Below are 14,461 nucleotides of genomic sequence, written 5' to 3'. Positions count from 1 at the left end.
GAGGAGGAGGAGGAGGAGGAGGAGGAGGAGGAGAAGAAGAAGAAGAAGAAGAAGAAGAAGAAGAAGAAGAAGAAGAAGAAGAAGAAGAAGAAGAAGAAGAAGAAGAAGAAGAAGAAGAAGAAGAAGAAGAAAAGTGTGTTTGGCGAAGGTGGTGCACACACCTTTAATCCCAGCACTTGGGAGGCAGAGGCAGGGGGAGCTCTGTGAGTTCAAGGTCAGCTTGGTTTATTTATAGAGTTCCAGGCCAGACAGAGCTACAAAGTGAGAGCCTGTCTCAAAATATCTAAAGAAAAAGGGGGTACCTGAAGAGATGGCTCAGCAGTAAAGAGACTTACTGTTCTTTCAAAGGATTCATACTCAACTCCCAGCACCCGCATGGTAATTCACAACTCTCTGTAACTCCAGTTTCAGGGGATCAGGCATTCTCTTCTGGGCTTCATGGGCACCAGGCATGCTTGCAGTACACTTACATACATGGAGACAAAAGCATTCATATACATAAAATAAAAATAAACTTTTTTTTTTTAATTTTCGAGACAGGGTTTCTCCGTAGTTTCTGGAGCCTGTCCTGGAACTAGCTCTTCTAGACCAGGCTGGCCTCAAACTCACAGAGATCCGCCTGCCTCTGCCTCCCGAGTGCTGGGATTAAAGGGGATTAAAGGCGTGCGCCACCGCCGCCCGGCAAAATAAACACATTTTTAAAAGATGCCGTGAGTTTATCTGATTAATCTCTAGGGCTCCAGAAAAATAAAAGTAGAGGAACCGGGATAGAAGATCACGCCTCAGCCTTTTGGCTACAAAAAGTTGAAGAATGAGGAAAGAAGTCACAGCTCCAAAGTTCCCATCAATGGGGGAGAAACTTCAACAACGTTCTGGCAAGCAGAAGGTGGGTTGGAGGAGTGGTAACTGAGAGCCAGGGCAGGGAAAGGCATGGGCTTCATCCATACCTGGGTAAGGATCCATAAGGAGAGAGCTGATCTACCCTGCCACAGCCAACAGGGCAGAAAGGTTCCCTGACAGCAGGAGCTGGAGATCAAGTCCCAAGGAGGCTAGTTTAGAGTATTGCTGTAGTGGGATAAGGTGGCCAAGTGGTTAAAGCGCTGGACTACTGATACGTGTTGGGGCTCTTGACCATCCTGCACCTTCCCTTTATCATGTTCTCATGGCCTCGGTAGACATGACAAGAACCCCGCACCTAAACACCAGCACGTACCAAGGACTTTCCAATTATACAGTAAAGGCCCCCACTAGTTATGCTGAAAGGTCCCCTAAAAGATTGTGTAGGTCCCCACTGAGTCACTTCAAAAGGAGCTCTATTGGTGGACCTGAAAGACCCCTGCCACCTGCACTGAGCCCCAAATCAATCCACTGTTTTAACTGAAGAGAAAGAGGTGTGTGTGTGTGTGTGTGTGTGTGTGTGTGTGTGTGTGTGTGAAAGCTTCTACCATATTGAGATATATCAGCTAATGTTGCTTCAAATTGCTCAGATAGTATGAACACATTATGAGGAATCACAGTGAGTCATTCGTTAAAAGTCTTTTCAGGGCTGGAGAATTGGCTCAGAGTTAAGAGCATGTACTGTTCTTTCCGTTCTCAAGTTCAATTCCCAGCACCAGCACCCACATGAGGCAGTTCACAGCCACCTGTAACTCCAGCTCCAGGGGATTTAACACTCTGGCCTCTTCAGTCGCATGCACCCCCCCACATACATAATTAAAAATAATAAAAATAAATATAGAAAATCCTTTCCATTTCAAGTAACAAAAATCCTGACTGACAGTGGCTTAAACACATACAGCTTTTTTTTGTTGTTATTTTCCCAACTGTAAGTGTGTCATGGGTTCAGTGGCATGACCAGGACATGAACATTTTTTATAATGTCTTCATGTTCAGGCTCAATCTCCTCATGGTTCCAAGATGGCTGTCATGTGTCTAGGCCACATGGCTATATTCAAATCATGAGGAAGAGAACAGAATCAATCATTTATCTCTTTTGTCAGGATATCAAAGGGTTTCTGCAGAAAGCCCTGAGAAAATAACTTGTTGGCTATAGGTATGCATATAGCCATTCTTGGCTGCAAAGGAAGCGAATAAAGTACCTAGCTCCTCCGTCTCTGAATGGCAGCTGGCACAGAGGATGGACTTGGGCCTTGTAAGTGACAGAAAAATGGTCAAACCAAGTAACATGGTTGAAAGTAGTTGCTACTAATAGTTAGTGCTAGACTAGTAGTGGAAGTGAGTGCAATGGGACGCTGCTATCTGGTATCTTTAAGCACTGCTTTGTTTTTTAAAACCATGTGTGTTGTCAGGAGAGACAACTCAGGAGTTAAGAACACTGGCTGTTCTTGTAGAGGACCTGTGTTCAGTTCCCAGCACCTACATAACAGCTAACAACTCTCTGAAGATGCAACTCCAGGGGCTCCAACACCCTCTTCTGACCTCCACAGGTATCAAACACACAAATGGTACACATACATACATACATACATACATACATACATACATACACACATACACACATACACACATACAAGCAAAAATACTTCTACACATAAAATATAAATAAACCTTAAAACAAACAAACAAAAGCAATGGCTGTGGAGGTGCACGCCTTTAATCCCAGCATTTGGGAGGCAGAGGAAGGCAGATCTCTATGAATTTGAAGCCAGCCTGATCTAGATGGTGAGTTCCAGGACAGCCAGAGATACATAGTGAGACCCTGTCTCAAAAAAAATCAAAGATGATGATGAAAAGATAATAAAACCCTATGTGTCTAAGAGATCCAATGTCCTCTTCTGGCCACAACAGGCACTGCACACATGTGGAGCACACAAGCAAAATACCCATACATGTAAAAGGAAAGTAGTAAGTCTTAAACAAAAACCCAAAACACTCCAAAAAAAAAAAAAATCCCAGCAACTCTCAGAGAACTTAGACAACAATGAGGACACTAAGAGAGACTTACATAGATCTAATCTACATGGAAAGTAGAAAAAGATAAGCTCTCCTGAGTAAATTGGGAGCATGGGGACCTTGGGGGAGAGCTGAAGGGGGAGGGGAGAGGCAGGGAGGGGAGCGGAGAAAAATGTAGAGCTCAATAAATATCAATAAAAAAATGAAAAAATCCCAACAACAACAAAAAAGCTGTGTGCGTTGGATTACTTTGATTCAGGAAAGGAAACATATAATGTAGGGTTTCTGATGAAGAAAACATTGAAAAAGTAAAAGTTGGACTATTTTATTTCTATGTCTCTAGAGCAATGGGTGTCACTTCACCGTGGAAGGAAATTTAGCAGAATAGGCCCTTCGTGTAGACTAAGCTATCTCAGGGTTTCACCTGTGAGTCATCGCTAGCTTGAATGTGGCCAGTGCAAATCAGTGTGGTTCTGCAGAGCAGTTCCGAGGTCGACTGTTGCTAGACCTTCCCTATACAATAGCATGTGAGCCCCATGAACTCTGGCAGCTCTTTTTCCATCTCGATGAATGCCAACTCAAATCTGTGGCATAGATTATCCACTGATTTAAAATGCTATTTGGCATGTGGACTGGATATGTAATTCAGTTGGTCAAGACCTGCTTGGCAAGCATAAATTTCTGGGTTTGATATAGCACTGCATAGAGCCAGGCATTGGGTTTTTGCCTGCCTGTGTCTGTACACCACAGGCATGCAGTGCCTGAAATGGCAGGGAGAGACATTGGATCCCCTGAACACATTTTTATTTTATGAGCACAAGTTTACATTTATGAATAAAAATATCTTAACTTCATGGCTATGACCGTCTTTCCTCACACATGGTTGTGGAGGTTTGAAAAAGAATGGCCCCATAAGCTCATATATTTGCACGCTTAGTCCCTGGTTGATGAACGGTTTGAAAGGATTAGGAGGTACAGCCATATTGGAGGAGGTGTGTCACTGAGTGTGGGCTTGGCCTACTCCAGCCCCTGCCTCCCTCTCTCTCTCTCTCTCTCTCTCTCTCTCTCTCTCTCTCTCTCTCTCTCTCTTTCTCTCTCTTTCTCTCTCTCTCTGCCTTCATATCAAGATGTAGGACTTTCAACTCCTTTTCCAGAACCGTGTCTGCCTGCATGCTGCCATGCTACCCACCATGATGATGATGAACTAAACCTCTGAAACTGTGAGCCAGCCCCAATTAAATGCTTTCCTTTATAAGAGTGGTAATGGTGTCTCGTCACAGCCAAAGAACAATGACTAGGTTGTATGGTAAAACAAATTTTATTTTAAATTACCTTTGAGTATTTTCATGGTCCTTTTAAATCACTTCTTTGAGAATTCCATGCAGTGTGCTTTGATTATATCATCCTCCTCCAGCTCCTCACAGATCCACTCTTTCCTACCTACCAACTTTGTATCCTCTTTTATAATTTTTGTTTTTGCTTTCATTTTTGTTTTGTTTCCATGCATCAAGTCCAATTTTGCTGCCCATCTATCTTATATGTCTGGCCTCCTAGAGCACGGTCAACTTACAAGGGCCAACATTCTTATTTGTTTGTTTGTTTGTATGTGTATTGGTTTTCTCTATGTAGCTTTGGAGCCTGTCCTGGAACTTGCTCTGTAGACCAGGCTGGCCTTGCACTCAGAGATTCCCCTGCCTCTGCCTCCCGAGTGCAAGGATTAAAGGCCTGTGTCACCACTGCCCCTACAAGGGGCAACACTCTTAAAGAAAACTGACTCTCTGTCTCTCAGCACCTATCAATCGACAATAACGCCTTGCTGGGCATGGACTTGGTTCACCTCCCTTTTCCATGTTGAGATTTGGTGTGCCTTGAGGTGGCATGGAGCTTATGCATGTTGTCTCAACTGCTGTGAGCTCATATGCCTTGTTATATACGAAGGACACTCTTTGCTTCTATTCATCCACCGCTTCTGGCTCTTATAGTCTTTCTGTACCCTCTCCCACAATGATGCCTTAGCCTTGGGAGGATAGGATGTGGTACAGATATCCCATTTAGAGCTGAGTATCCTGAAAGTCTCCTATTCTCTGAGAGAGGGTACATACATATTTTTGCCAGAATGTTACTCACAGAAGATGCTCAGAGGGAGGCAGCCCTACAGGTTAAAATCGCTGTCAATGCCTGCTGGAGGTAGAGAGGGGTGAGACTTGACTGTTGATACCATTAAAATATTTCTGGTTGGCCTGGCGGTGGTGGTGCACGCCTTTAATCCCAGCACTCAGGAGGCAGAGGCAGGCGGATCTCTGTGAGTTCAAGACCAGCCTGGTCTACAAGAGCTAGTTCCAGGACAAGCTCCAAAACCACAGAGAAACCCTGTCTCAAAAAAACAAAAAAAAAATATTTCTGGTATCATTTTTTGTTTGTTTTTTTGAGACAGGGTTTGTCTGTGTAGCCTGTCCTGGAACTCACTCTGTAGACCAGGCTGGCCTCAAACTCGCAGAGATCCTCCTGCCTCTGCCTCCTGAGTGCTGGGATTAAAACGTGTGCCGCCACCACGAGTACTGGTGCAAATTTTAAGAACAACTCGCTCTGTAAAATGTGCCAATGACTATAGTGATCACTCTGTGGGCTGTGGGTCACTGTAAGGTAGGCGTGAGAATATTCCAGAATGAAAATAGGTATGTGGAGTGTTATGCTGGAGTTCAATCCAGCTACAGTTGATCTAGAAATGGACACTGGAAAAATGAGTCTCTCTGAACTGCCTGCAATAGTAAGAGATCATCTTGCCAATGCCGAGGAGTCTGTGGAGGTAGTGTCCCTCGGACATGGCTGGGTGGAATTCTTTTAGGGGATGATAAAGGTAATATCTGTCATAAATTATTTTTTCCACTAAGCATAGTGGCACATGCCTTTAATTCCAGAACTCGGGAGGTAGGGGCAGGCAGATCTCTGAGTTTGATTCCAGCCTGGTCTACAAGTAAATTTTGGGACAGCCAGGGCTACATGGAGAAACCCTGTCTAAAAAAAAAAAGATTTTTTTTCTTGACTATTATCTTCTGTTATCACTAAGATGCTAGTAAAGTTCTATTAAACACACATACATACACAGACGATGTTGCACCTATTTCCAAAATAATAAAAGTATTCTCTGTAAAAAGCACCTTGGGTTAACAGAGGATGGAAGGTGGGGGTACGTGAAAAGGATGAAGGAGCGTATACAAGAATTCGGGAGAGAAGCAGGAAGAATTTTCAGTCGGGGTAAGTTCAATAGGGCAACTACGGAGAATAGCGTTCGGTTGTATGCTTACAATTTGCAAATAAGAGATTTTGAATGTTCTTAACACAAAGAAATGATAATGTACATGCAGTGCTTCAGCACACTATAAACCAAGAATTTCTATACAGAAATGTGTACAATTATTATGTATCGATTAGAAATATTTTGGCTGGAAGAGCGAGGGAGAGAGAACAGACAGTGTACTGTGTAGGAGATTCATCAGCCAAATGGCAGATCTACAAAGCACAGGGAAGGAGAAAATTACCCAAGAGGAACTTGACTGAGTCTTCAGACAAAAGCGCTCCATCAGTACAGCAGGTGACCAGAAAAATAGATGCAGGAAAGAATGTGTCTGCACATATTATTGTGACATTTCAAAAAGGAAAAAAAAAAAACCAGCAATAGAGTTTTTAAGCCTTTAGGCTCCTAGAAGTGGGGAAAACAGGTCAGAATCAAAGGTATGATAAATAATATTAGCATATGACTTAATCAGAAACTGTGTTTTAAAAAGTAATATGGTGTGGGAAGTCCTTCTGTATATGTGTTGCTTTTATTCATTAATGAATAAAGCTGTTTTGGCCAGTGGGTTAGCAGAATAGAGCAAGGCAAGAATTGCAAGCAGAGAGAGGAGAGTGTAGGTGGAGTTAGGGAGCAGCAATGTAGCTACCACAGGAGACACACTGGAATCTTGCCAGGAAACCATGAGCCTCATGGTAAAATATAAAGTAATATAAATGAGTTAATTTAAGATGTAAGAGCTACACCAAAGCGAGCTGGACTGGGACTGAACAAGCATGTGATCAAACTGGACCCTCTGAATGTGGCTGACAATTGGGACTGACTGAGAAGCCAAGGACAATGACACCGGGTTTTGATCGTACTGCATGGACTGGCTTTGTGGGAGCCTAGGCAGTTTAAATGCTCACCTTCCTAGACCTGGATGGAGGGAGGAGGGCCTTGGACTTCCCACAGGGCAGGGTACCCTGCCCTCTCTTCAGACTGGAGGGGGAGGGGAGGGGGAATGGGAGGGAAGTGGGAGCAGGGGAGGAAGTAGAAATTTTGATTGGTATTATTTATAAAGCAATAAAAAATAAATAAAAAAGATGTAAGAACTAGCTAGAAGGACTCTTAAGCTATTGGCCAAACAGTATTGCAAATAATAGAGTTTCTGTGTGATTATTTTGGATCTAGGTGGCTGGAATGAATGAGCAGTCTTTGCCAACAGATTGGCATGCTAACATGTGCTAGCTAAATCCACATAAAACCTGAGAAAGCTTGGAAAGAAGTTCTAGACACAAAAGAACAGAGTTAAGCAGGGCTTCTTGGTAGCCTGCACTTTTTTTTTCAGATGAGCTCTGTTTGCTGGCAACAAGCAGAGGTGCTGCAGCTCCTTTGAAAGAGGTCTTCCTTGCCTGGCGGTGGTGGCGCACGCCTTTAATCCCAGAACTTGGGAGGCAGAGGCAGGCGAATCTCCGTGAGTTCGAGACCAGCCTGGTTTACAGAGCTAGTTCCAGGACAGGCTCCAAAGCTACAGAGAAACGCTGTCTCGAAAAACCAAAAAAAAAAAAAAAAAAGAGGTCTTCCTGATTCAGCATTAGCAGCAAAAAAACATGCAGTGACGGCTTCCTGGTTTGTGCTGGCAGCATGAACTCTGACTTTTTTCAGGAGGCTGAGCCCTTGAATGGGGTTTGTGAGCAACGTGTTACAAACTGCTTAATGGTGCAACATAGATGTGCTGCATACCTGGAACTGGGAGTGTTGGATAAATGTACATGGGCTTAAGAGAGAGAAATCGTTATAAAAAGAAGTAAATGTTTTTTTAAGTAAAGTCTTTAAAGAGACAAAGTACAGACAGTCATAGATTAAAGGAGTAAAGAAAAATAAACCACGTAAAGATGGAATATACGCAGAGAGTCTGGATTGTGTATATTATTGTGTTTTCTTTGAATTTTTTGACTGCAGAGAGACATTTAATTCTGGGGACTGCTAAGATAAGCGTATAAATATTGCTTTGGAAAAGAAGTTCTGCTTTTGTTTCCACAGAGGATGAGAACCTGTGGATTCCTTCCAGACTAATGTGGTTTGATGGAACAAGACCCCCCCCCCAAAGGTCTCCATGAACCCCCTCAAAAGAAAATCCTTTGCCTAACAAAAAGCAGGAAGTGCTTTGGAGAGAACTATGCCCAAATTCCCTAAATGTTTGTTTACATTTAAAGGGGGATATGATGTAGAGATAAATACTTTGCATTGGTATGGATCTTGGTTTATTTATACAAATTTAAGGTCAATTTTGTTATATGTATATTTCTGCTCTTGATTAAGGTATTGTGTTTGTACAGCTCCTTTAAAAATGTAATGTATAATTAAGAAATACAGTTTAATAGATAGTCATCTATAATAGTCAAGCATAAAGTCATGTTAGTTAATTTTCTAGATGTACAGAGATATATTTCAGATGGATAGGTTTGTTTCAAACCTTTCAAAAACTAACAGAATATGGCATTTAAAATGTTCTAAGAACTTAGGACTTTTCATGACAATGAGACACATCTGCTCCTGGCAGCACCAGCTACTTCAAGAAGATGTTGGACATCAAAGCAGCTCCTTATGGAGTTTGTTAGCTATTTGGGCAAGAAACTGCTTTTTCTTGGACTGCTTAATGTTATGCTGTATGAACTGGACATGCAGAACCCACAGACAAACTGCCAATGCAGGTGGAACTGTCTTTGAAATTTCCTGCTTCATAGAAAAGTCTGCTGGATACTATGGGCCTGTAGGCTGAAGATGGATGCCCCAATGTTACAAAAGAACTTTGGGTGACTGTCCAGGCAACAAGATGTCTCTGTCAATTCTAGAGTTTTGGAAGTTGCTCACAATAAACTTCCTCTTTACTTAGGTAATATTATATTCTTCTGGTGTCTTTAATGGAGTTAAGAATAGATAGAGTTTTTCTTAGTTATAATTAAAGATAAAGTAGATATAAATACTGTAACTGTAATTCTTGCTTGATACCTGTTTTGTTATATACAATTTTACTATGTTAAAGTTAAAACCTTCCTTTTTATTTAAATGGAAAAGGGGAAATGGTGTGGGAAGTCCTTCTGCATATGTGTTGCTTTTATTCATTAATGAATAAAGCTGTTTCGGCAAGTGGCTTAACAGAGTAGAGCAAGTTGGGAATTTCAAGCAGATAGAGGAGGAGAAAGTAGGCAGAGTCAGGAAGAAGCCATGGAGCCACCACAGGAGACAAATGTGCTAGAACCTTGCCAGTAAGCCACGAGCCTTGTGGTAAAATATAAAATAACATAAATGGGTTAATTTAAGATGTAAGAGCTAGCTAGAAATATGCTAAACTATTGACCAAACAGTATTGCAAATATACAGTTTCTGTGTGATTATTTTGGATCTGGGTGGCCAGGAATGAATGAGCAGTCTCTGCCAACAGTAATACTTTCAAAAATCAGAGAAAATTATTTCTAACACAGAATTCTAAAGTCAAAGTATAACTGAAATATGAAGGTAAATGTAACAACTACATTTTCAGATTCCCAAAGATCCCCAAAATTTACCTTTCTTAAGTTACTTCAAATCAGGGTGGTGGTAGCATATACCTTTAATCCCAACACTCATGAGGCAGAGGCAGGCAGATCTATATGAGTTAGAGGCCAGCCTGGGCTACAGAGTGAGTTATAGGACAGCCAGGGCTACACAGAGAAACCCTGTCTCCAAACACAAAATGAAAGTTACTTCAAGACATCGCCAAATAAAACTCAGGATTCTTAGATCAGTCAGGACTCTTGAATATGAGTAACAGAAATAGAATTCAATAAAGTTAAGGAGGAAAAGGAGGCTTGTTATGACATTAGCTGATGCAAGTGTAAAGAATCTGGCTGAGACAATAGGATATAAATTAGAAAGGCCCAGCAGGAGGAATCACAGCTAAGGTCCTTACTGGATGGAAAGCAGTCATTGGTACAGCTTCTCACAGTTGGTCACGGTGTGTGTGATGTTACACCTCACACCACAGCAAATGAATTCTGCATACCCAAGTCTGCTGCTGTGGACATCAGGGCTTCCTTACTCATAACGATCAAGTCAGAACACGAATCCAGTAAAGACGGCCTTCTTTTCTCATCTTCCTTTCCCTATTGTTCTCATTTTCTTGATCATGTTAGTGAGTCTAACTATTCTTCCTTTCTTATGTTTATTTAAACATATGCATACCTATGGAAATACACACCATATAAACACATAAATGATATCATGGTATAAATCTCAGTCTGTTTCTTACTTTTTTCCTTCAACACTAAGTTTGGGAGACTATTTGTCCATGTTATTACATGTAAATCTAGCCACTATTTTTGTTTTATGCCTTTCTATCCTATGGAACCTCTATAGTTTGCTTCTCTAGCTCCATTACGATGGACACCTAGGGTGATTCCAAGGACTTACCATCTCAGAAACTGCTACAACGCAAAGCTCAGATGTATTTCCTTAGGACACATGTGATAATGTCTCAGAGTGCCCAGGATTTGGAGCACCAGGTCATACAATGTTTCTACAAGGGACAAGCAAACGACTCTCCAGAACTACTGAACAGTTCTCAATGCACTCACAGTTGCTTTTTCCTTTACCAGCACGTGAGAGCATCCCGAGCTTTTACATTTCTACCAACACTGTAGTCATTTCTCACTGTTATTTTCATTTATCTATCAGTGAAGCTGAAAGTCTCAACATGTTCAAGTTTCCTGTTGTGTAAATTACTATCTGAATATACTATCTGAATTCATATTATCTGTTGAGCTGACAATTTTCTTTTTCATTTTCTTTGTTTTAATTTATTTTTCTACTTATTTTGATGCAAATTCTCACTTTGCAACCCAGGCTGGCCTTGAACTCATAGAGATCATCCTATTTCAGCCTCCAGAGTGCAGGGATTACAGGATACACCACCACGTCTAGTTTTACTGCCTGCTGATTAATCCTCTGTTTTATACACTACAAATACACTTTCCAGTCTATTATTAGCCCACTTCATATGTTCCTGGCTCCTCTGTATTGCTGGCACCAGAATCAAATTTATGAAGATAACATTCAGGGTTTGTTGACTGGTGGGCAGGGAGAGAAAGTATTGACCATCTTTGCATAGTAGTAAGTAGGGACCCCCACCAAGCCATCCATTAGAGGGTACCCTAATTTATATGTTGGGCAGCTGCTAGAGTTGACTCATTCAGTTCTCCACCATCCATATATAGTCTTTTCCCTGTACTTACACCCTAAAAAAACCTCCCTTATTAATATAGTACAACTACACTTGATAGCACCAAAATTGCACTTCGCCTCCTTCCCGAAGGAAGGCAATCAAAAACAAAAATTAGGATGTTTTCAGGCAGAAACAGCAGAAAACTCACTCGGGCTCAAATGGTAAATGCAAATTATTGCCTCACTTGATGGACCACAGACGGGAAGACATCGGGGATGGTACGGTCTGGATTATGGTGCCATTTCTCTGTGGCTCTCTTGCTTTTGCCGCCTCTGCTTGTCAGCACCACCCTCAGGTAAGTATTCCATGTGTTCAGAAGACGGCTAGCAGCAGCAGAGAGACCACATGCTTTTTTGTTCCTATTCAGGGAAGATGAGCCATCTTGCCCCTCAAGGGCTGAATGTAGTCCTAAGACTCGCTGTGACTGGACCATCTCTGGACCCATCATCACTGTGACTGGGGAATGAAATTACTCAGGCCGGTATACCTACAAAGAGTGATACCTAGATCTGGTGCTGGGGTCAATTCAAATTCTATAGATGTTATAAAGTGGACAGGTGGAATAAATGCTGGAGAATAACCACAATATACACTGTAAAGGTGTAACGAAGGAACAGGAAGCTATGGGGTCCAAGAAAGAGTTTGTCCAACCTAGAAGAGCAATGAAGAGCTATCCCAGGATGGCGGCTTTACAGCAGTCCTATAGAGCAACCGTCCACACAGGAGCAGAAAGAAGAAAGGCTCCAGGAGGAAAGATTTCTACAGAAAAGGGGGGCTCCAAATGATTATTATGCTTTCCTGGGAACTTGGAATAACTTGATAAGGTTCCAAAATCAGACAATGCAAAGAAAAGAAAGCAATTAGAAACCCCAAGAGGCCAAGCAGTGGTAACACACACATTTAATCCCAGTACTCAGAGGCAGGTGGATCTCTGAGTTCAAGGCCGGCCTGGTAAGTAGTGAGCCAGCACAGGTGTGGCTACCCTGTCTTAACAAAACAAAACAAAACAAAAAACTGAAGGCACTCCAAAGGTCGGGGACTGTATAAGAAAAATGTGGCCCGAGAGAACAGCTCAGTCAGTAAAGTGCTTGCCTTGCAAGCATGCAGATCCGAGTTAGATCACTAAAGACCACATTAAAGAAAAAGCTAGGCTTGGTGATGCGCTCATTCCCACTGCTTGGAAAATAGAGACAGGAAGATCCCTGAGCTAGTAGGCCTAACCTATTTTCTGAGTTCCAGGCTGGGGAGAGACCTTGTCTTTAAAAAAAAAAAAAAAAAGTGGATGGTGCCTGGAGAACAGCACCAAAAATTATTTTATTCTCTCTACACACAAGTACACACACGTACGCACCCAAACGAACATGCACACACAAAATTATGTGCATAGCACGGACAGCTGAGTACGCTTTAGAACGATCAATCAGCAAAGCATGGATGAGTTAATTATGGTCACAAATATAATGTAAGTTTCATCAATCTTGTTAATAAAAATAAAATAGAAGCCAGGTTTGTCAATGCATAACTTTAATTCCAACATTTGGAGGCAGAGACAGGTGGATCTCTATGAATGCAAGGCCAGCCTGGTCTACAAAGGCAGCTCCAGGCCAGTCAAGTGACACCTATGTCAAACAACAAAATATAGACGACAGAAGAAGTACAGAGGTTTTATATATATATATATATCTGGTGACATGACTATAGATAATGACTAAAATTGATTATATACTGATAAATAGAAAAACAGCATTATTTGAAGATGTGAAGATCCAAATCAGAAAAAGGAAAACAGGTAGATTAGTAAGTAGATTTCAAAGTCGAGATGACAGATTTACCATGTGTTTATACTGAGAGCCTGCTAAAATGGTAGTAAAGGAATTATAAAGGTATAAAACACCTTGATACTATATAAATTACTATGAGGAAGAGTCCAGGAGAACATCTGTCAACAAAACAGAGGTTTCAATAAATTTCTGGAAGATAGGAATCAAGTGGAGAATTGGTGTGGTAGTTTGACTTGTAGTGGCCTCCACAATCTCATAGGGAGTGGCACTATTAAAAGGTGTGTCTTTGTTGGAGTGGGTATGGCCTTGTTAGAGGAAGAGTGTAACTGTGAGGGTGGGCTTTGAGGTTTCCTGTGCTCAGAATACCACCTAGTGTCTCAGTCAACTTCCTGTTGCCTGCAAGATGTAAGCCTCCAATACCATATCTGACGGCAAGCTGCCATGCTCCCCACCATGATAATGGACTGAACCTCTGAAATTGTAAGCAAGCTACCCCAGTGAACTGTTTTCCTTTATAAGAGTTGTCATGGTCATGGTGTCTCTTCACAGAAGTGAGAACCCTGAGACAGTTGGTGATTGATGAAGCATGGCGGACAAAACCACAGCCCGGAACTTGTGTGAAGGTGGTGCCTCTGATAAAGAAGTTGCCCTTTCTTTGCAGGAAGTTTGAAGAGCTTGGGGCCTTGACAACGCCAGGTATGGTGAAAGGTGGGAGGGAGATGTGTGGCTGAAAACAAGGAGGCTAATGGGAAGACTGTGTGCCCAACTATCTACCCCTATGCAACGTCCAGCAGATGGGTGTCTACTCAGTAGACAAAGACAGGGGGCTCTTTGAAGGAATTGAACCATCTCAGAGACAGGATCTTGGTGTTCTGGTAACTGGGGACTACAGCTTAAGAGTCAGAACTTGTCTTCTCGTCCTACAGGGAATCTGTCAGTTTGCCTAGTCACTCCTCACCCCAAACTTGCAATACGATTTTCATTGTTATATATTTTTACTGGTTCATTTTGTTTATTTGACTATTTCACACACACACACACACACACACACACACACACACACACACACACACATACTGATTGCTCCCCTCACACACTCTCTTATCTTCCTTCCATCCCTGTCAACACCCTCTCCAACCCATGCAAGTCTTTCCCAGATTCAAGACTCTTGGTTTGGTTTTGTGACTCTTTTTTTTTTTTCTTTTGGTTTTTTTTTTTTTTTTTTTTTTT

The sequence above is a fragment of the Alexandromys fortis genome, unplaced genomic scaffold, assembly GCF_014885135.2.
Source record: "Alexandromys fortis isolate MF-2015 unplaced genomic scaffold, M_Fortis_MF-2015_v1.1 scaffold_373, whole genome shotgun sequence".
NCBI classification, from domain to species: domain Eukaryota; kingdom Metazoa; phylum Chordata; class Mammalia; order Rodentia; family Cricetidae; genus Alexandromys; species Alexandromys fortis.
The sequence above is the reverse complement of the archived record's forward strand: the minus strand, read 5'-3'. Positions refer to the sequence as shown.